The 24,119-nt window shown below is 44.1% G+C and overlaps 1 protein-coding gene across 5 annotated transcripts in view; it reads right to left on the bottom strand.

Annotated features, from left to right (window-relative positions):
* The window catches only part of EPB41L3 (erythrocyte membrane protein band 4.1 like 3), a 225,077-nt gene that overhangs the window by 112,752 nt on the left and 88,206 nt on the right, over positions 1-24,119 (bottom strand). Inside the window, exon 1 of one of the 5 annotated variants that reach the window (XM_043888993.1) lies at positions 22,480-22,625. The exons of the other annotated variants lie outside the window; for them this stretch is intronic. The gene's annotated coding sequence lies outside the window, so the exon portion shown is untranslated. Of the gene's footprint in view, positions 1-22,479; positions 22,626-24,119 lie in introns of those variants that run through there. 5 annotated transcript variants of the gene reach the window in all.

Genomic DNA, 24,119 nt, shown 5'->3' on the forward strand with positions numbered 1-24,119 from the left:
CCGGCACCAACCTGCTCACCTTCTACTCCAAAGCACTTTGGGCAATTTCCACTAATAGGATTTTTGTTGTTCTGCCATTATTCTGCTTTGTTTCCATTTATAAGATAATTATTCAAATCATTTTCTATAATTGCCCTTCATTCCGAACTATCCACTCATTCAGTAACATTTCTTAATATATGCTGCATCCTGAAACCATGAGGCTCTGATACCTTATTTTTGACTTGGCCTACTTTTTCTTTTCCACTATGGTTTATTACAGGATGCTGAATATACAGTATGCTGAATATAGTTCCCTGTGCTATACAGTAGGACCTTTTTGTTTATCCATCCTATATATAATATTGGGGTGGCTAAAATGTTCATCTGGGTTTTTCTGCACCATCTCATGGAAAAACCCAAACAAACTTTGGGGCCAACCCAATAGTTTGTATCTGCTAATCCCAAACTCCCAATCCTTCCCTCACCAACTCCAACCCTCCTTGGCAGCCACCAGTCTCTTCTCTATGTCTGAGTCTGTTTCTGTTTCATATAGAAGTTTATCTGTTTCATATTTTAGATTCCATATCACACAGTATTTGTCTTTCTCTCTCTGACTCACTTCACTTAGTATGCTTCTCTCTAGGTCCATCCATGTTGCTGCAAATGGCATTATTTCATTCTTTTTAATGGCTGAGCAATATTCCATTCTAAGTACATATATCATGTGTATATGTTTAAACCACATCTTCTTTTCCATTCATCTGTCCACAGACATTTAGGTTGTTCCTGTGTCTTGGTTATTGTGAATAGTGCTGCTATGAACAAAGTGCATGTATCTTTTTACAGTTTTATTTGGATTACTGGAGAAGGAAATGGCAACCCACTCCAGTATTCTTGCCTGAGAAATCCCATGGATGGAGGAGCCCTGGAGTCACAAAGAGTAGGACACGACTGAGCACACATATAACGGATTAACAATGTTATGACAGTTTCAGCTGACCGGTGATAGGACCCGGCCATAAAAATAGAGGTATCCATTCTTTCCCCAGCTTCCCTCCCATCCAGGCTGTCACAAAACATTTTGAGGTGTTAAGCCTTGGAGTTAACAGCCCAGACTGGTGTATTAGACGCATCATACAGTTAGAAGATGCGGGATGGATTAGGGAATAGACCGAGGCCCAGTGAAGACTGTCTTATGGAAATCCAGGCAAACTATGAGGGCCTGAATAATCACAGCATCATGGAGATGAAGATGAGTTGGGATGGGGAGCATCAGCTCTCCTCGTCACCTCCATCATTTACAACTCCCACCAGAAGCTGAATCAGAGTCGTCACACTCTCCCACCAATAACCTGAGTGAGAAAGGGCTAGCTATGCGAATGCAGATGCAAGACACACCTCTAGCTCCCAAGTTCCAAACAGCATGCCTGGTTATGCCACACCTATATAAAAATGCTGGAGCTTCTGGTAAGGGGATAGGAGCGTATCTTACAGAAAAAGGATCCATAGAACGTGGCGGGACAAGGGATATCACATCAGGAAAGGCACCCGGGCATCAGTGGATGGCATGTGTGGGGCTCCTGTTTGGGAACTGGGTTGTGCAGTTGGCAGAACTCTCTCCCAAGTCACACTTGTCCACCTCTTTCTAGGCATGTTGTAGGACGGGATGTCCTTGTGAACCTGGGTCCCTCAGTTACTACCCTGGGTAACGACCTCCTGCCAAAGCACGATGGAGCTCAAGCAAGAAGTGAATCTTTAAGGTGCAGATCTGCAGATCTGGGGTTGTTAAAGCAGCATCGCCTCACCTATCCCAACCATCTGAGCGTAGGCTCAGATAGCTGAGCCTTTATAGGCTGCACGCCTGGTGTAACGAGGGAAGAGAAAGCCAGGGATGTTTGTGCTGGGTTGCAAGGACCTAGGAAAACAGAAAGGATGGGATGACCAGATAAAACTGAAGGTGGCAGCCTAGAAAACTGTCAGACTTTTCCCAACTGTTTACGCCATTCATGGGTCTCCATCTCTAATGAAGACCCAATACAACAGAGAGGGTATAAACTCTACCATGGGTTCAGATGGCTCCATGATTAATCAGCCCTGTAATTTTGGGAAAGTTACTTAACCTCTCTGAGTTTTAGTTTACTAAACCGGGATATTATATCTTGTCTGCCTATCTTGCCAGTTTATGAGAATTCAATGTGATAATTCATAGGATTTATACAGTCTGGCACACACAAGTCCACATTAGGTACTCAAACATTAGCTGTTATTTATCATTCACAGTGCAGATTCCTAGGCCCAGTATGTCCAGAATGTAGCATCTATAGTTATAATGGTTTATGCCAAGTAGAAAATCAAGATAATTTTCATGCACAACAAATCTGATGATAAAAAAAAAGACACAGCAAAGTTAAAGTTGCATTTTAAAACTTGAAACTCACTTCAATAAAAAAGTCATTATTGACTCTGGTTTGGTTAATGCAGAGGCAAAAGCATAATTACAAGGTTACAAAAGAGGAAGAAAACGAGCATTTCCCTCCGTGCGTCTTGTGTATTAAATTACAACTCTCAGTGACACTGCTGACAGAAACCCTTATGCGATGATTATTTCAGTATGAGGCGCTTCTTCCTGCCTGCCCCAGCCTAACTGAAACTGAACGCCAGAGCAGCTGCTCAGACAGTCCCCGCTGCTGATTACAGTGCGGGGTTCACCTTCCCTTTCCGGGAGAAGACAACAGGAAAAGTTAATACATATCTTTATACCTGAGGCCAATCAAAAATGGCATAAGTGTTCTTGCACTTTTTGTAAGAGTAATTCAACAACATAACCAAAATAAGACATGCATAAGACATTATGTATAAGACATAAGACATTATATATGTCTTTACATAAATGGTAAAAAAATATACATTATACGAAAAGATCACTCTTGAAAAACATTTTCTTCCTCCCTTAATGGCTGCATACGTGCTCAGTCGCCCAGTCACGTCCAACTCTGTGTCACCCCATGGACTGTCGCATGCCAGGCTCCTTTGTCCATGGGATTCTCCAGGCAAGAATACTGGAGTGGGTTGCCATTTCCTCCTCCAGGGGATCTTCCCAGTGCAGGGATCAAATCCACATCTCTTGCATCTCCTGCACTGCAGGTAGATTTTTTTGCTGCTGAGCCAACAGGGAAGCCCATGCATAAGCATTATAGTCTACCTGTACATAATTATTCCTTTCATTTCCAAAGTAGTTTTCTCCTCTTTAAAAGCCAAACCTTGCCTTATTTGCACCGCATGTTATTAATGTATGTATCCCTTTTATCTTTATCAAGAAATGTCAAAATACTAAAGAAAGTTATGAAGAAACAATATATTTTCATATGACCCTCTTAGGAAAAACACTAAGCCTGAGAAGTGTATTCCTTCCGAGGACTCATTAGCACTTTCTTGGCATGACTTTGGGCCTGGTGGGTTGTTTTTTTTTTTTTAAAGAGGGAATATTTCTCACACCATATGCTTCCAACAAGAAGGTGGGATTTCCCAGGTCCGAGAATCCATCAGTGTAGGCAGGGCACAGCTGCACCCAGAATATTCTGACATTCCAAATTACAGGTCTAGAATGTTGATTTCCTACACTATGTTTTAATCAACAAGACACGGAAGAGTCAAATGTCTCAAACACACAATTTTGAACCACCAAGGGAAGGGATGTGTTCTCTTGCCCACAGGTTTTGAGCCAGAACCACTACAGTGACGGACCACGGATGCATTTTCGCTGACACCAAGGAGGGTAATTATCACAAGTGTCTAAGGCCAACATCTGCTGGACAGGACACTGTGTTTTTCTTCTCTCTGCACTGTGGTTCCCGGGTGCCCCAGGCAAACAGCTGTCATCTACATGCCAGCCTTCTGCTAACACTCTGTAATTCCTCAGGGGCTTCCCAGCCTATAATTAGACTACCCAGCTGCCTCAGTGGAGGCTGTTAGGGGCGCTGAGAGGGCTGTGCTTTATATCAGCCCCTAAAATGTCCTCTTCAAGATAGAGCTGCTGGAAGAACATGGATTGGAATTTGGCCTGGGCAGCAAACAGGAATTCTTCCACCACTAGCCATGAACAGATCCGTTCTAAGAGCAGGGTCTGCTTTCAAATGCACTGAGCCAGTCACGAGGGTGGGGACTTGAGACTCAGCATGAAAAATGGGGAAGTGCAAAACCATAGGAGAGATCTTCCGATTCAAAACTGCAGACAGCATCAGCACTGGAGTCGATAACCACAGCTCCCAAGGCCTTTTACATAATTTTCCTTCCAGGCACCATCGTCAAGATGAACCAACACAGCACAGCAAGGAGGAACTAAGAGAAGGCAGATGAAAATCCCACCCTATTTCAAAATCATCCAGGTTCACTGTGTCAGAAACGAGAATATTAAGTCAAAAAGTCAAAGAGGGAGCAAACTTTACACTGGAGTGAGTCTTTGAAACAAAAAGCTGCCTAATTCTTAAGAAAATGAGTAACTTTTTCCAAACACAGAGGACCACCCACCACCCCTCTGATTTGGTCCAATAGTCACAGGAAACAAAGGCACAGAAGCAGATTTTCCCAAAGGAGAAGGACCTGCTGTCCTGGCAGAGGAAAGCCGGTGCCCAGGGTCATCCTCAGACTCATGAAAACCGTTATTTCCTTGCCTAGAGAAAGGACTGTGATAATGAACGGAAACTCAAGCACCCTTAAAAAGTGAGATGCCCCCAGAGCTGATAGCTGGTATAGGCAGAGTCTTCAGGGCAATGAGATGCTTCCAACTAACAAACATCTTGAATGCTACAGATGCCTCTGGTCTGTGGACCACATCGGAGCCCCACTTATGGGGTGGATATTCACACAGACTATGGATGCTCTCCTCCTGGGCGACTGATACCCGGCCACAGCTGAGAACTGGACTTGCTACCAGCTTCTTCAAATTGAAAGCACAAGACCACAACTAAGACCAAAGGTTCAGCCACATTGTAGGCTTCTGAAATGACAAAGACAATAAAATCAAGAGGATACTTTAAGGAGATACCGAAAGAAAGGACGTGAGGACCAGCCCTCCCATGCAATCAAGGACCCTGCTGACCACCCATGTTCTAGGGAGGGTAGGGGACTCCTGGGGTCTCCTGTTCTCACGTTATTGACCAGAAGTCACACAGTCAAGGAGGCACTAAGAAGTCTGTGCTGGTTCCTGACACTATCAGCTGCTTCCCACATGAATGTTTCTATAAACTGAGGCTCTTTCTTTCCAGTCCCCCAAAAGAGGTCTAAAACCATCCTTGATGGAAATAACTGTCAGTGTTCCTCTCACTCCATGGCCCCCTAAACCAGAAATGCCCAGTACTGCACAGCCAGGAACCCCTTCCCACAGCATGTGACCAGACTGGGTATCAGAGCCTAGGAAACTGTGTGTGCGTTCTCAGTCATCGCTGACTCTCTGCAACCTCAACGACTGTAGCCCACCAGGCTCCTCTGTCCATGGGATTTCCCAGGCAAGAACTGGAGTGGGTTGCCGTTTCCTTCTCCAGCCGATCTGCCCAATCCAGGGATGGAACCCCCGTCTCTTGCATCTCCTGCATTGGCAGCAGATTCTTCACCACTAGTGCCAACTGGGAAGCCCTGGGAAGCTGGGGAATGTAAATTCATTTCAAGATTTGTCTAACTAATCAGAACCTTCTGTAGACCACAAGGAACTCTACTCAATGCTCTGTGGGGACCCAAATGGGAAGGAAATCTAAACAAAGGGGATATATGTATGGTTGGATGGCATCACCAATTCAATGGACATAAACTTAGGCAACCTCCGAGAGACGGTGAGGGACAGGGAGGCCTGGTGTTCTGCAGTCTATGGGGTCGCAAAGAGTTGGATGCGACTTGGCGACTGAATAACAACAAATGGATATGCATAACTGATTCACTTTGCTGTATAGTAGAAACTAACTCAACATTATAAAGCAACTGTACTCCAATAACAATGAAAGATGTGCCTAAGCAAAAGAATTGATAGATTTTATTTTTTTTAATTCAGCCATCAAAATTCATATATCCACACTGCTACAAATGTCCATAAGCAGAGATAACCAAGAGTAGACTGTTTAACAAAATCTGCTGATCAGAATAGTTAAAACCAGTGTGTGGGCAGTTGCCCACAGCCTATTTGTCGTATTCCAAAGTGTAACCTGTAACATGGTTGTTGAAAGCCCCGAGTCCTGTTGTCCACACAGATGCATGCATGCGTGCTGTCACTTCAGTTGTGTTTAACTCTTTTCGACCCTGTGGCCCGCAGCCACCGGACTCCTCTATGGGGTTCTCCAGGCAAGAATACTGGAGTGAGCTGCTGTGCCCTCCTCCAGGGGATCTTCCGTGACCCAGGGATCGAAGCTGCCTCTCTTAAGTCTCCTGCGTTGGCAGGCAGGCTCTTTACCACTAGCGCCACCCGGGAAGCCTTTTCCACACAGACACTAGTGTCCTAAATTATTAATCAAGCTTCAAGGACTGCCTGTAAAAGTCTGAAAGCAGAATAAGCATGAGAACATTTCAGTGTAATCCCAAAGGCCCCTGGGACTCCTTAAACTCAGTGGGAATGAGCGTGGGGAGGAGGTCTGGGTACTGCTCTCAAGACAAACACTGTGGCTTTGTCTCTGGTTTATGGCTCCATCACCAAGCATGTCTGGAGAAAGAAATGGCAGCCCACGCTAGGATTTTTACCTGGGAAATTCCATGGACAGAGGAGCCTAGTGGGCTGCAGTCCATGTGGTCACAAAGAGTCGGAAACAACTGAGTGACTAAACACCACCACCAGACATGTCAAGCAGTCCTTGGCACATGTAAGCGAGTCAATGAATGAATAAGTCAGTGAATGAATGAGAGGAGGCATCCGCTACACCCCAGAGTGTGACACGTGAGGGTCTGGCACGATCCAACAAGAAGAACCCCTCAAAGCAGAGCCAAGGAGGGAAAGGAAAGGCTTGCTGTCCATTCAAATGTTCTCATAATGGAAACGGCTTAAAAATTGATTATTTTTAAAATGAAAAAGTCTCCTTTCCCCCTGACTGGAGCCCCAGGGGGTTGGCCTCCCCAGAAGACACATGTCAAGTTTTTTGGGTATTTCCCCAGAAGTGCCCCAGGCAGAATCAAACACCAACATGGATACTAACTCCTGCCTTTAAACAAACGGAAGCACCTTGGACACACAACTCTGCACTGCACTGTCTCCATCACCCGCACAGAGAGCAGTCATCACTCCCCCTTGCCCCTGTCTCCCACCCCCCCAACACTGGCTCCTCTCGGATTCCGGGCCCCAGGCTACCGGTCTCTCCTTCCTCTCTGACTGCTCAGTGGTCTGCAGGCCCCGGAGGGCCGTAGGGCTCCTCCTTGGATAAGCTCTGCTCTTCTCCAGCAGCATTCAGTCTGTGAAGAGCGCATACATCCTGGGATGTTCTTCCCTCCACACCATCGGGCTTCCGTGCCCCATCCCCCTTTCAGGCTTTGCTCAACTGCATCTTTCTCTGAAGGCTTCCCGGAGGGCTACGTGCTCTCAAAACTGCCAGTCCACCCCTCCTCTGCCCCCTCTCCCCTGCTATGTCATGTCCATAACGCTCATCAGACCTTGAACATCCTATGTTATTGTAATTCGTGGCATCCGTGGCAAACAGAAGAGGAAAAAATGGTAACAGTGACAGATTTTATTTTCTTGGGCTCCCAAATCATTGTGGTCAGTGACTGCAGCCATGAAATTAAAAGACACTTGCTCCTTGGGGGAAAAGCTATGATAAAGCTAGACAGCATATTAAAAAGGAGAGACATCACTTCACCAACAAAGATCCATATAGTCAAAGCTATGGTTTTTCCAGTAGTAATATACACATGCGAGAGTTGGATCAGAAAGAAGGCTGAGCACCGAAGAATTGATGCTTTCAAACTGTGGTGCTGGAGAAGACTCTTGAGAGTCCCTTCACTTCAGTTGTCACTGCCTGCAAGTCAATCCTAAAGAAAATCAACCCTGAATATTCATTGGAAGGACTGATGCTGAAGCTCCAATAGTGTGTCCACCTGATGTGAAGAGTTGACTCATTGGAAAAGACCCTGATGCTGGGAAAGACTGAAGGCAAAAGAAGAAGGGGGCGGCAGAGGATGAGATGGATGACTAGAATCACCGACTCAATCAATGTGAGTTTGCGCAAACTCCAGGAGATAGTGAAGGACAGGGAAGACTGGAGGGCGGCACTCTATGGGGTCACAAAGAGCTGGACAAGACTGAGCAACTGAACACCAACAAATTTATGGTTTATTTTCTACTTCTCACCTCTAGAGTATAACTTGCCGGACACCAAGGATTTTCTTTCTTGGCTTGTTTCTATTTCTACCTTTGGTTCCCAGAAAAACGCCTGGCACTCAATGATAGACACTTGGTAAATCTTTGTTAAATGAAGTAATGAATAAGCAACACGTTTTGAATACTATCGCTTAACAGCTTCCTTATTAGGTGGAGAAAATGATCTCCTTGTATTTGATACTGCCTGGTATCCCAGCCTAGGAAAGTGAGCATTTATGCAATTAGTCCCCTCTGAAAGGACCTTTTAGGGTGTCTCCATTCTTTCACTAAAGGAAATCAACCCTGAATATTCATTGGAAGGATGGATGCTGAAGCTGAACTTCCAATACTTCGGTCACCTGATTTGAAAAGTCGACTCACTGGAAAAGACCCTGATGCTGGGAAAGATTGAGGGCGAGAGGAGAAGAGGGTCAAAGAAGTTGAGATAGTTAGATGGCATCAACGATGATGCCATGACGTGACATGAACTGGGGCAAATTCTGAGAGATGGTGAGGGGCTAGGAAGCCTGGCGTGCTGCAGTCCACGGGGTTGAGAAGAGTCAGATACAACTTGGAGACTGAACAACAACATTCTTTCGCTACTTAGAACAAATACAAACACACACCCTTCTACATGGACATGCATTTGCAGATAAAAATGAGGATTAAAATGAAAAGAGTTGAGCTTTTCCTTTTGGTACAAATATCTCAAAAGTTGACACGAGCAAGAGGAGGCTCAAATGTCTAAACCCATTTGTTGGGCAACCGAGCAAGCGACGTGTTTGCTCGAATGTGTGTCGAGCGACAGCCTGCAGAGAATTATTACAATAAAATTATAGGGTTGATCAGAGAGAAAAATTGCAGGGAGAACAACTCACGCTAGGCTTTGAGAGAGAAAAACAGGGCAGAAACAACAACAAACCCTCAACAGTTGTTTTTTTTTTTTGTTTTTTTTTGGTGAAAGCAAACAGCAGTTGCTAGGAAAGCCCGACCACGTGGCAGCGTGGCCCGTCTGTAGGTCCAGATGTGGACGACCGCGGGATGTCCTTGGGAAGATGGTGACACAGCCCCGAACTCCCAGTAAAGAAGGGGAGACGGCTGAGGAAGACGCTGTTTCCTCTTCAGCCCTGTTCTCCTATCCACCCTACATCTCAGGAACTCCTGATATGTCAGGCTGTTTCCCATTTTTTTCCTTTTCAAAAATTCTCAGGCAAAAGAGTCACTTAGCATTTAAAACCAAGAACCGCGAGACAACAAATCCAATGCGACGTATGTTTAAGAGCAGAGGGTGGGGCCTCTGCACTGCTGCCCGGCTTTGTCAAGAGAAGGTACTGAAGCCACCAGCTGTGTCTCCCCTGCCCAAGGTCCCTAAGGAGGCTCTGCAGAGCACTGGGGACATCCCATGTCGGAGGAAGCCTCTGCAGGTGTCTCCTCGCTGAGTTCCTGCAGGACCACTGCTGCACCTGACCACGCGATCGTCTTAGCTTCAACCATGAGGTCCATCTGATACACAGGATGGTCTCTGTTTTCCCTTAGAAAGGACTCACCTTCCTTTCCCTGCACTGAGGGGGACTCAGCTGAGCATACCTGGTCCCTTCCTCCCGTGGTTAGTTATCCCCCAGTTTTGCTCTTCGGTCCTCAGGGAAACACTGGGAGGGAGTGTTTCACCCCCTTCACTGTGCTCCCCAAGTGTTATAAATGAGCACAGCCCAACCTACCATGTCCTCAGGGATGAAAGCCTCAAACACAGCTCAGGAACAAGACTCCTTCATCTTTTGCGGCAAGGCAAGGTCCCATCCCTGCCCTTCGGCTGCATTTCCTACTTCCTGCTGGGTGTCCTCCCACACTAACAACAGGTAGTAACCAATGATGTTTCAGATGTGTCAAACCAGAGGTGCCCCCCAAAGAAAGATGCTTCGAATCAAGGAGTGAGCGATCGAGGCCAAACAAACTAGGTCAGCAGATTTATTTCTGAGCTGAAAAAGTTGGATATGTTTCTGAGTCGCAGAGCATTAATCACGGAAGACAATCAAGCTAAGTTGCTTGCCTCACAAGGGCAAGGATGGAGCCAGGTCAGGCTGGTTAAGCACCTCCCAGGAGTTAAACTGTGGTGGTTAGAAAAGGCCCAAGTATAATATAATACATTTTCCATCAGAATATTATTTTGTTATTAAGGTCACTGCCCATCAAATAAGACAAATAATAAAACTGTTCTTCCACGTAAACTATCTTCCAGGAATTCAAACCCAATGTTTCCATGATCAAAGTGCTCTTTAAAAAGGAAATATCTAGGGAGGGGTGTGGGAGGGGGGATCAGGATGGGGAACACATGTAAATCCATGGCTGATTCATGTCAATGTATGGCAAAAACCACTACAATACTGTAATTAGCCTCCAACTAATAAAAATAAATGGAAAAAAAATTAAAATAAAATAAAAAATTTTTAAAAAGGCAATATCTAAAAACTGGTCATGTGAAATCCAATTAATGATACAATAGGCTAAAACAGCAAGATCAAACCAGTGAATCCTAAAGGAAACCAACCCTGAATATTCACTGGAAGGACTGATGCTAAAGCTGAAGCTCCAGTACTTCGGTCACTTGATGCAAAGAGCCGACTCACTGGAAAAGATTCTGATGCTGGGAAAGATGGAGGGCAAGAGGAGAAGGGGACGACAGAAGTTGAGATGGATGGATGGCATCACCGACTCAACAGCCATGAGTCTGAGCAAATTCCGGGAACAGTGAAGGTCAGGGAAGCCTAGCGTGCTGTGGTCCAGGCGGCAAAGAGCCAGACACGACTGAGCGACTGAACAGCAGCAGCAGGTACCACAGAAGCACCTGCCCTAAATGAAACGAATGCATTCAAATCACCGCACTGTCCTCAGTACATCTCCCAAGAAGATTCCTTCCACAGGAGAAACAGTCAATGCAGATTCAACACTTCTGTGGTGATGCTGTTTCTACTGAACGGGTTTTCAACATCATCCTCTTCCTAGTATCAGACAAAAGAACGCCAAGAAACAAGACTGTTCTATCAGGTAATTCCATTTCACTTTTATAAAGCCATAACAACAATTAACAAACCCTTTAAAGCAGTTTCAGAGCATCCAACTTGCTAATCCGGGTCTGAGACAGAATTCAGACTGCCCGTGCTGAGAAATGATGGCTTCAAATTGAGTAATGGCTGTTATCAGACCTCCTAAAACCAGAGAAGCCAGAGGCAGGGCACCTGTGCGTCCTGCTCCAAACTATCGTGTGGTCACGCATGGAAGTAGGTCAGGAGGGATGACAACAGGGGATGATGGGGGCGGGGGGGGGGTGCAAGCTAGCCACGCCCTCGGTTATCAGAGAATATCTAAGCTGCTATCTGCTTACCACTCAATCGGTTCCCCTTTATCAACCAGGCACATTCAACTCACCATATTGATCTCAAAGGCTCATCCAAGAACATGTCATTGCTGGCATCAAGAAGAAAGGAACATAACGGAAAACAAATTTCACTATGGAGGGAGACCATTCCATTTCACCAATGCTTCTGGAATACCTGGATAGAGAAATTTCAGGTCTCCACCCTCCCTAAGTCTAGACAGGATACACAGATTTAGAGAAAAATACTGTCTGTAAAGAAGGAGAGAAAAGGGCAGTCATGAAAACTTTCTTTTGGATAAGAAATTCTTCAAAACCAAGTTATAAATGATTTTGCTGATAGGATACCATGACTATATGTTCTTATATGCTGTAATCATTTTCTATGGTAATCCAAGTGGAAATTTATCATTTGTTTTTCTTTAATTAGAATGCACACCTAATCAAAACCTCACTTATCGACTTGATGCTTCATTAAAAAGCCCAGAAAACCAAGCACGGTTTGATTTTCCAGCACTGAATACAAAGAGTGAAAATGAGAAGTGTACGAATTATTTTCCAAATTACAAGAAAATGGAATATTAATCATAAGGAAGAGGGGAAAAAAACGTGTTTACCTTTGACTGTGCTAATAATGGAAGGGAAAGAAGGGGGCAGGCCAGATGGCATGTCTGGGAAGGTACAGATGATGTGGAAGTGCTAATTCTTGGGGAGGGGAAAAATTACGATACTCTAATGAGCATAAAGAACTGCAAGTCCAAATTAATTGAAAATGACTGGAACCCAACTGTCGCCCTGGGAAGCATGGCTGAACTCATGGCTCAGAGCAGGAAGGTCTCGATCTGGTGCACACACACCGGCTCCTTCACCTCTTGGCAAGATCCCTCGGGCCACACAGGCCAGCTTTTCCCATCAGGGGGCCTCACTTACTAAAGCTATATTTACAATTCAACATTAAATCACTCTGAACACAACCGTATCCACTAAATCAAAGGTTAAAGATGGATCAATCAAAAATTCTCCTTCATAAGTTCACATCTTCTTTTTTATTTTTGGATTGATAATGAAATGCGTTTATTTTCTAAAAAAAGAAAATAATCCTGCATGTACGTACAATGTAGGTTTATTCATAATAGACAAACCACCACAACTAAAAGGTCCACAATAAAAATGTGGCCAATTCCTATCGTATCATATCTTGAATGACTCCTTCAGTTAGCTGGGTCCTGAGCACCTATTACATGCCCAGCACTGTTCTCAAAGCTGGGGTCCATGGTGAACAGAACAGATGTTAAATCCTAGAACAGATGAAGCAGATGTTCTGGTTGGGGGAGGCATGCTACAGACAGAAACAAGTAAAATACGTACTCATATGAAGAAAATGGAGGCAGAGCAGGGGGACAGTGCTGGGGGGTGGTGAGACGTTAAGGGGGTCGGGTGCAATGGCAGCTATGTAGACCTGCTAAGGGAGGATGTCCCGGGCTGATGGGCAGCAAGGACACTCATCCCTTGGTGTCTGTTTTGGGGAGGGGTGGTTGATTCCAGGACACCCTCGGATACCAAATTCCATAGAAGCTCAAGTCTCTTCTGTAAAACGGCATATGCTCAGTCACTCAGTCCTGTCCGACTCTTGGTACCTCATGGACTGTAGCCAGCCAGACTCCTCTGTCCATGGAATTCTCCAGGCAAGAATACTGGAGTGGGTTGCCATGCCCTCCTCCAGGGGATCTTCTTGACCCAAGGATCAAACCCTCATCTCCTGCATTGGCAGGTGGGTTCTTCACCACTGAGTCACCAGAGAAGCCTGTAAAAGGGCACAGTATTTGCTTAACCCCTGAACATCTTCCCATAGACTTTAAATCACCTCTAGATTACTTATGGGATTCCCTGATGGAAGGTAAAGAATCTACCTGCAATGGAGGAGGAAAATGGCCACCCTCTCCAGTATTGCCTGGGAAATCCCATGGACAGAGGAGCCTAGCAGGCTACAATCCACAGGGTCGCAAAGAGTCAGACACTACTGAAGTGACTGAACATGCATATTACTTATAATGCCTAACACAATGGAAATACTCAGTAAATAGTTGTAAATACAATGCAAATGCTATGTAAATAGTTGTTGGGGGCAAATTCAAGTTTTGATTTTTGGAATTTTCTGGAACATTCTAAAAAAATATTTTTCAATAACACCTAACACAATGGAAATACTATGTGAACAGTTGTAAACACAATGAAAGTACTATGTAAATAGCTGCTGGGGACAAATTTACATTTTGCTTTTTTGGAACTTTCTAGAACATTCTGAAAAGGTATTTTTCAACCCATGGTCGGCTGAATCCAGGGATACAGAGCGTGAAGATACAGGGCTGCACCATGTTCTGAGGTGGGAAGCACAATCCTGTTCAAGGCCTGGTGAGGAAGCCATGAACTCTGGTGAAAGCATCGGTTTTCACCCCCAAGAACTACACCATGGGCTCCTGGAGGTCATGGAGCCTACAGGATGAACAAAGCTGCAGAGAGACAGGTACAAGACACTGTTTAAAGTTGCTTAAATGTGAACATCACCACAGATAATTTAGTGATGCTATAGAGAATGGCTGCTCTGAGGAGGGAGGGTGGTACAACTGCAGAGGAGAACACAGAGAAAGTAAGCAATCTGGGGTAACGCTTTATCTCTTAAAACTGGATGTTGGATACAGAGGTGGTCACTGTACCTATGGTTCAACTATTTCAGGCATCAGAAATATTACACACAATTCTAAGAGAGATCTTCACCCCATCTCCACGTCCTCTGAGATCTGAGTTAAGACCCATCCATTGGTCATCCTGACATGGATCGCTATGTAACGGACAAGGTTGTCCAGCATTTCTCATCAGCTGTGATCAGGAATATCTTACCACTGGTGGAAACGTTTCTGGTATGAGGAGACAGGGAACAAATTAAGGGGCTGAAAAAGCTGTCATCACGTTCCTGGCACTCAAACATTAGAGCCTTTTAGGGTCCACAGACAACGGCTGCATAAAGACAGCAAATCTATGTTCAGTGCTTTACACTGTCGCCAGTGTCACCTTAGACACAGCCCCTCATCTATGTAGGAGGCAGGCATTTTTAGCAATGTCACCTTTGCTTCTCAATATACTTCTTTAAAAAAAAAACCACCACCGTGGATAAAAGGATCTCATATATACAGGTGTGTAATTCACACCTCACCTGTATGTGGGAAAGATTCCTGGGGGCATGGGCTCCCCCAATTCCTGCTGCCCCCACCCCGACCTCTACCTCCAGCAGTTTGCTCCATCCTCAGAACCAAGGAAAGCAAGGAAGCAAAAACACCAGGTGCTCCCAGAGGAGATGGGTCCTGCTCTCTGAGTCCCTATGAGGCACCAGTGTCACAGCAGCTGAACCAAAGCTGTTGCAGGCACAAGATGGCCTGGGTGCTCCTGGATGCCCAGGAGCCCTGAGCGTTGATCCTTCTAAACATGATTCCAGGCGTGTCTGTGCCCCCCTCCCCATCCCTCTCCTTCTCCACACACCCTATTCACTCACCCTCTCCCGGGCCTCAGCTTCCAAGGTGTTAATAGCATCCTTTTGTAATGAGTCCCCATCTTGATCTAGAAGCTGGACCACTCTGGCATGAAGGCTACCGGACATCTCTCCCTGGATGCCCTGTGGACCCCATGGACCTCTGCAACACTGTCACCTCCCCAGTGCTCTTCCTGGACCCAATCTCATCCCTGAGTCATGTACCATTTCTGACTAAGCATCCTTTCCCCCTTGGCCTTTGTACCTGCTGGTCAGTCACCCCACAAACATCCTCTCTCTGGTCCACTCTGGAACCTACCAGACCCTCCCCTTCTTCTCCGCCACATGCTGATTCTTGGAAACTGTTCAGGTTCAGGTTAGACCTCACTCCCTTCTGCCAGGACCACACCCCAAGTCTGGGCGGTGAGCGTCTTGGGGAGAATTTGGAGCCCAATGCTCCTTTCATAGGCAGTGTGACAGCTCTATGCCCTGGGGGAGTCCAGAGAGCGGCTGCTGCTCATTTTCCTTCCTGTTCTGTCGCTGACACTGGCACAGTCCTAACGCTAAGTCCTCAGGATGTATTTCATCATCAGGAGAAGGAATGAAGGCACAGAACAGTGGGAGCAGAGCATGGAAAAAATCCAAGATGTTCCTTCAACTAAATATCTGCTACCTTAACTCACTAAGAAAAAACTACTGATTATCATCACACTCCATATCTTACAGCTCGAAAATTGGATTGGATCAAATGGGAAATTACCATTGGCTCATGACGGTGACAAAAGCAGAGACATTACTTTGGCGACAAAGGTCCATCTGGTCAAAGCTATGGTTTTTCCAGTAGTCATGTACAAATGTGAGAGTTGGACCATAAAGAAGGCTGAGCACTGAAGAACTGATGCTTTCAAATTGCGGTGCTAGAGAAGACTCTTGGACTGCAAGGAGATCAATCAAGTCAATCCTAAAGGAAATCAACCCTGAATATTCACTGGAAGGACTGATGCTGAAGCTGAAGCTCCAATACTTTGGCCACCTGATGCAAAGAGCCGACTCATTGGAAAAGACCCTGATGCTGGGGAAGATAAAAGGCAGGAGAAGCAGGCAACAGAGGATGAGATGGTTGGATGGCATCACTGACTCAACGGACATGGGTTTGAGCAAACTCCGGGAGACAGTGAAGGACAGGGAAGTCTGGCATGCTGCCGTCAATGGGGTTGCAAGGAATCAAACACAACTGAGTGACTGAACAACATGAAGGTGATTCCGCAGGAAGGAAGGGCTGTTCTACGCTCCTACATGAGAATTAACATCTCTGAGAGGTCCAGAAGGGCCTTTCAGTCAAATCACAAATCCAAGCCTCTGAACCTACCTTTCGTGTGCACGCATGAGAAGATGAACTGGGACATAGTAAAAGTTCTGGGTTCAAGTGAACCACAGTTACAGTAAGAATTCAGAAAAGGCGGGGATTTAATACAGGTTGAGATCAGAGGCAGGTGTAGGTTTCATAAACGCCAACACTTTTACAAATTTGGGAAACCTTCTTTAAGAAAAAGATGATACAGTTTGAATTTAAACTTAAGTACAGGCTCCATTAGTTTCATGCATGGTTAAGCCCACATCTGAGTGGGAAGGTTCAAGAAACCAAACTTAGAGAAAGAAAAAAATGCATGTTCTCAAGAAAAATCATATCACGAGAAAGGTAAGGTATAAGAAAGAGGGCTTGGTGAGTGTAAAAGCTATGTGTTCAGTAGCTGGGCTTCCCTTTTGGCTCAGATGATAAAGAGTCTGCCTACAATGCAGGAGACCGGGGCTCAATGTCTGGGCTGAGAAGATCCTCTGGAGAAGGGAATGGCAACCCACTCCATTATTCTTTCCTGGAGAATCCCATGGACAGAGGAGCCTGCATGGGACCACAGCCAGGTGCTGTATGAGGCCCGAAGACACTGATTGAAGATGCAATTCTTGCCTGGCACCGATCACCATCTAAGGGTTGATGTCTCACTTGCAGAGGAAGGGTACAAACAAGAAGGAAGGACTTAACAAGTAACAGATCCCCAAGTGACAGCATCTGAAGTAGCCCTCTACACCCATCTCAACACCGTGACCTGGTCCTACTTCAGAACATTCATCCCAATCTGAAATCCTATTTGTGTATTGCTGGTCCCCCAGCTTAAAATACAGCATCCAGAAGAGCAGCACTCCAAGATGGGTGTCTGAAGGCACCTGCAGAAGGTGCAGTGAGAAGCAGAAAGGCTATCTGATGGGGGTCAGATAGCTCATCTGACCTGCTGGATCTCTACTGAGACTGGGCCATACTGTCAGAAAAGCTTCTGAAGACCCTTAGGCTGCATTGCAACTGTAGGTCCAAGGACTGGAACCTCCCTCTTTAAAAAAAAAAAAAAATTATTTATTTGGCTGCACCAGGTCTTAGGTGCAGCACACAGGATCTTTAGCTGCAGCACGCAAACTCTTAGTTGTGGCATGTGGGATCTAGTTTCCTGACTAGGGATCGAACCTGGGCCCCTGCACTGGGAGTGCTGAGTCTTAGCCACTGGACCACCAGGGAAGTCCCCTGGAAGCTCCCTCTTGAGTTCATTTTTCTTTGCTGCTGCTTTTGTTGTTCACTCACTCAGTTGTATCCGACTCTTTGCGACCCCATGGACTGTAGCCCACCAGGCTCCTCTGTCCTTCACTATCTCCCCAAATTTGCTCAAATTCATGTCTGCTGAATCAGTGAATTCATTTTCAGATCCTATTAAATCGATGCCTTGTTTTGTTGCCCCCATATGAAAGTTAAGAATCTCACAATATTTTGAAAACATCTGTAAGGCCCAAAGCACTCAGCCTGATTTTGATCAGCAGATCACACTTTCTCATAGAAGCATCTCCGCTTCACTGACTTCATTCCATTTTTCTATTATTCATCATAAGGAGAGAAAACTAACCTCAACTGAAGATGTATTAAAGAGCCACATATTTTCAATTAGACATTCATTTCATACTCCAGACCATTACATTACATGATTATCATCCCTACTTAACAGATAAGAAAACTAACCCTTAATCCTATTTCCTTAACCTTTTAAATTTTATATTAATTTCCTAGGGCTACAAAAGTGGTAAGTGATGGATCAGCCATAGAGAAACCCAGACAAGGGTCCCTCCTCCATGCTAAGCATTCTCACAATCATTAGGACTCTTTATTACAGTGTATTATATTTATTAAGTGTATTATCTTTATTTATTTATTAAGTGTATTATCTTTATTAAGACACTAGCCAGTAGGGCTTCCCTGGTGGCTCAGTGGTAAAGAATTCACCTGCAATGAAGGAGACTCAAGTTTGATCCCTGGGTTGGGAAGATCCCCTGGAGAAGGAAATGGCAACCCACTCCAGTATTCTTGCCTGGGAAATCCCATGGGAGGAGCCTGGCGGGCTATAGTCCATGGGGTTGCAAAGATTTGGACATGACTCATCATCTAAACAATGACAGGAATCTGTGTCTATTAACCAACACTTGTGATGTACCAGGTACTATGTGCAGTGCTTTGCATGTACTGTATCATTTAACCCTCATAACCTCGGGATCTAAACATTATGGCCATTTCGTAAGTGATCAAATAGACTCAAGAAGTCAAGAGACTTGATCCACGTCAACGGCAACCACATAGCAAGCCTAGGAGCCCATCCCAGGGCTGTCAGATTCCAACACACACATTGCTACTGTTGTTGTTTTAGTCACTTCCCAGGTGGAGCTAGTGGTAAAGAATCGGCCTGCCAATGCAGAAGATGCAAGAGAAGAGAGTTCAATCCCTGAGTCGGGAAGATCTCCTGGAGAAGGGAATGTCAACCCACTCCAGTATTCTTGCCAGAAAAATTTCAGGGACAGAGGAGCCTGGCGGGCTACAGTTTCTGGGGCCACAGAGACGAGCACACGAGTGAGCAACCGAGCACCGTTATTAACAGGAGCCTCTAGACAGTGCGGTTTCTTCTGCTTGTTTTTCGATATTATTAGAAAATATTTTACAGGGAGTATGCATTATTCTTAATACCTGAAATAACACAGGTTTTAACTGGAAGGATAAATAGGAATGCAAATCATTCCATCTTCTGAACATTTCATTTTCCACCCTAATCAGTCCAAAAGCAATAATTACCCTTCAACTAAATACGATCACAAAAAATATGTTGTGAGTTGCCAAAATATCAATCACTGAGAGGAACTAGCATTACATACAATTTCTGAAATTTTTTGGATTACTCCTTTAACAAAAGGCCATCTGTCTCCAGACTCCTGCTCTTGCAATACACCCTACACTGATCACCAGATGAACACTGTCTTTCCTACTCCACTACTTTCAATGGCTCCCTAGTACCTAGCAAAGTCCAAAATGTTCTTTAGTCTCATATTCACCGTAAGGCCCCACACTGTCTCCTGAGACTCATCTCCTATTACTCCCCAGGGTAAAGACTACATTCCAGTTACCTTGAGGCCTCCTAACTTAGGGAGTGTTCTATCTGGAATGTATTCTCAATGACTAGTCAAAGTCCAACTATCTTCCAAGGACCCAAAAGGAAAAGCCAAACTTGAAAATGAAGACCGCTCAATAGATTTTTCCTACAAAGGGATGCACCTAAGTTACCAAATACATAGAAGGGGGCATGTGAATAAGCACTGAACATCATAGAGCATCTTTTTAAAATTTGCATAGCCAAGTGACAAACCCTATCTCATAAAATTCATGACACCATTAATTCTAAGAAATAACACAATACATAGCACTCTGCCAATTAAGTGGTGACTCATACATTGAAATTTTAATTTTCTATTTATTTAGAGAACTCTTTTACATTTAATTACATATTCTGTGCATGCACAAAGAGAAATAAAATAAACTAGCCAAGGTATTCAAAAAAATTCTATTATAGGTCAAAATCCAACTTTCTCAAATTGCATGCTGATTCAGTTACCATGATCTATGCTTTTACACAGTAAATACCACCTATGTTTCTTCGTGGGTGATGTGCTATTTCTTATGCGTGCTCCATTATGGCTCCAAGATTTCCTTCCAATCAACTGACACCCAATCTCCAATTTTTGATGTCTGCGTCTTTATCAATGAATTCAGTTGCCAGCTTTCTCTCTGCCATATGGCTGAGAGCAATTGTAAGACACTTCCCAATTTCAGAGATGTGCAAATGTGAAGAAAAAAAAAAAGGTTTGTTTTAGAGAAAGGATGAAATGTGGGGCTTGACTAAAACAGAGAAAGTCATTGTTGGACAATGTAAATACAACATACATAAAAAGTGACCAAAGAAGAGAGATCTACATAGATGGCTAATGGGAAGTTGTTATAAAGCACAGGAAGCTCAGCTCAGGGCTTTGTGATGACCTAGAAGGGTGGGGATGGGGGAGTGGGGTGGGCGGCAGACTCAAGAGGGAGGGGATATATGTATGCATAAGGCTGATTCATTTCACTGTATAGCGGAAATTAACACAACATCGTAGGGCAATTATATTCCAATTAAAAACATTAAAATAAAAAAAATTTTAAGGAGAAAATAGTTTTTCTCTTCTTAGTTCAACATTAAGATCAATATGGTGGCCCAGCCCTCATTCAGCTTTTGTCTCCCTCCATCTGATCCCTCTCCCCTTCTGAGTACATCTGCTCTACTGATGTCCCCACGACACCAATTAGAGATGGCAGGAAGGGAAGCAGGCTGCCTGCCCATCTTCTCTCAAAGAAGCCGTCCTTTTTTCTCACGGTACCTACAGTATTCTCTTCTTGGATCAGACAAAACCTCTAGAACCTACCTAATCTGAGCTGCGGCCAGAGCAGCAAACTCATTGTGAAGAGAACCATGCGGTTAAAAACAACTGCATACAAGAGTCTGAGCATTCTCATTTTTAAGGAAGTCAACTAGTTTTTAATAGTGAAGCATAAGTCACATATGGCCTTACTTCTTAATCCAATTCCATAAATATTTACTCAATACCCTACGAGTTTAGACCTGTGCTGGTCTGGAAATGAAACTCCAAGCAAAAGGAAGACAAGTCCCTCCAAACAACAGGCACTCATTCAGTTTAAGTGGAGAGAAAAAAACAGCACATGAGGCAGAGGAAGTATCCCAACTGTTCTCTAGATTGAATACAAACCTTTCTGCTTTTTCTTTTTTTTTTTTTTAAGTCTGTAAGGAAGGGTTATAAGAACAGTGCATCAAAATGTCAGCCATCTAAAAATTAAGTTGTCAGCTTTTTCCTCTGTACCACAAATTACCAAAGAATTAGGGGTTTGGCGCTAATAGAAGCTTACAATTGTGAAGTGTGCAATTTAGCCAATCATGGTTAAGTCTAAAAATGCAACACCAAAGACGTTTCAACGAATCCAGCTGCAGTTCTGGTACTTAATTTCAACTTCTCTATTTGGGCTATTCTTCTTTTTTTTTTTTTTGTTTTCCTTCCCTTTTGTGTTGGCACTGTGTTCTGGACAGTGACACGGTTAAATGAGAACTGCTCACAGGTCCCACGTACATAATACCCTCACATGAGAAAAGGTCAGTCATCTTACTGAGGAGACGGTGAGAAGTCCCCAGGCTGCAGCTGTCCTGTGGGTCTCCTTTATGCTTGCATCATATTCAACTCAGGAATTCAACAACAGGAAACTGATTTATCACAAATTCAGGTGTGGCCTGTCTGGGATCATCTTTGCACTAGAATGCTCAGTTCAGAGAATTCAAAAGTGCTGAATTATAAAACTGTCTACACATAAACCAAACACTTACATAAAAATCAATTACCCCAAATCACTGCAGGTTATCTTCTACAACTGTGAAACCTCTTGCTTTCTTTCCCCTATTTTTTTTTTCTAATTGCCAACTGCAAACACATCACTGGAAAATACATCAGATAGAACACGGTCTACCTAGAAATCGACTGTATCTTGAGAGACACCACACCACACACTTTTGAAAGACAAGACTAATCACCTACACCAAGAATTTAGCAAGAATGCTACTTAGGTACAAAAAGAGTAAGAAATACATGGACTCTATTCTTTGCATTAATATATACCTGTTAATTAAATATGATTTTTCAATGGCCCTCCTAGAAAACTAACAGTATTTTCCTTAATAAGAGGAAGAGTCAATAATTTCTATTACGCGCGCACACACACACACACACACACACACACACACACACACACGCCCTGCTTCCTTAATCTATGAAACACACTTTCCCATGCAGGTTTGCATCCATATCTCATGCTTCAAACAATACCTTATGTGCAGTTCAACTTGAGAAAGGAGAGCCTCATTCATGGATCAGGCAAAGTTAACAGCAGCAAGATGCTTCAGACGGTCTGGTGTTGCCTGCCCCACCCTTGTTTCCTTTGAGCCATAGTGATGTCACAACACCAGACAGGGCAGTGACTTCACGGCTCCAGTTCCTGCTTCTGAGCACACAAATTCTCTGCAGCCAAGAGGAATCAAATGAGAGCAGAGCTCTCCAGGAGTGCCCGATGAATTCCCAACAAGCTAGCAGCTGTGTAGAGATGCTGCAGTGATACCATCAGAGATCTCTCTAAAGGAAGAGGTGCCACAGATAAACCTGAGTCATGGTTTTCCATAGTAAGTCTCTATTTCACAATAAAGCTGACGTTCACAGGAAAACAGTGGTTGGATCCTTAGAAGAGGCTGGGGAGGAAAGATGACCAAGGAACTCGAGGACTTCAGTAATCTCTCTCCATGAGAGTTCTATTTTACTGGAGAGGACGTGAATTCTATTTTGTGAATTTTAAGGCTTTTTTTAAATTATGAACTTAAATACACTGGATAGTATGTCCCTGCCATAATAATCCAACAAACTGTAAATCAAGGAAGGATTCACAAAATACTGACATTATCACATCTCTTGGTCCATGAACAGTTGCCTCCCTTCTCCCTGGGTGGCCCTTTAATGCATTTGACCAGTGTTTCAAGACCAAGGTATAGATAAGATAGCTTCTGATCAATTAAAAAAAAAAAAAATCCCAGATGTCCTATTTCAACACAATTCAAAGTTGGCCAAAGTCCAAGCACTGTACAAGAATTGACAAAACCTGCTTTTAATTTTAACCTAAATCGCATTGGTACAGAAGAAATGACTTAAAAACGAAATGTAAACAGCGCGCTGAGATACTGACCTTTGACCTCCATCTTCTCAATCCTTCACCTCCAAGGGGTTTACACATTAAATAAAACGGTCACTCTTCCCGCTACTGATAAATCATTCAGAAAACACGTTCTGCGCTGCCAAAATTATTTGCCTAAAGTGTATTAGCTCGATACACTGTGTGCAGTAACTGGTGCATCTGGTATGTTGCTTTTCTAAACCACCAGAAAATCATAATGCAAATGAGACTATTTAGTATTCAGCTATTTTATTTTCATCAATGCCTTCTGAAATTAACAAATTAAAGTCAGGCTTCTCAATATGGAATTTATTTCCTCTCGAAATGACTTTGTTACTCTAACTAAAGTTTTGAAAGTCTGATACCAAAATTAACGTGCATTTTTAACAAACGCTGTTTGATTCAAGATACGAATCACCTCCCACTCCCCAGAGTTTACTCAAACTAGATGCGCTCTTTTCCTTAATAGGGCTTTTCTGCTCAATTTGCTGTATAATTGCTGCGTCTAGGGTTCCCAGATCATAAATGGAGGTTTACCATTTTTGTTTGAAACATTAAAAATCAGTGCAAAATTCAAAAAGACTGTTTTTAGTGCTTGGTCTGATCTGATAGCTCTTCTACTAGGAAAGTTAATGCTACCAGGATAAACTCCAACGCACACCTGGCCGCCCCAGAGACCCTAAAATGGACCCCTTCCCCCTACCCCCCCCCCCAAAAAAAAAACGGACGAGCGGGATATCTGCAAAAA

Source organism: Cervus elaphus, chromosome 27 (assembly GCF_910594005.1).
Source record: "Cervus elaphus chromosome 27, mCerEla1.1, whole genome shotgun sequence".
Lineage (NCBI taxonomy): Eukaryota > Metazoa > Chordata > Mammalia > Artiodactyla > Cervidae > Cervus > Cervus elaphus.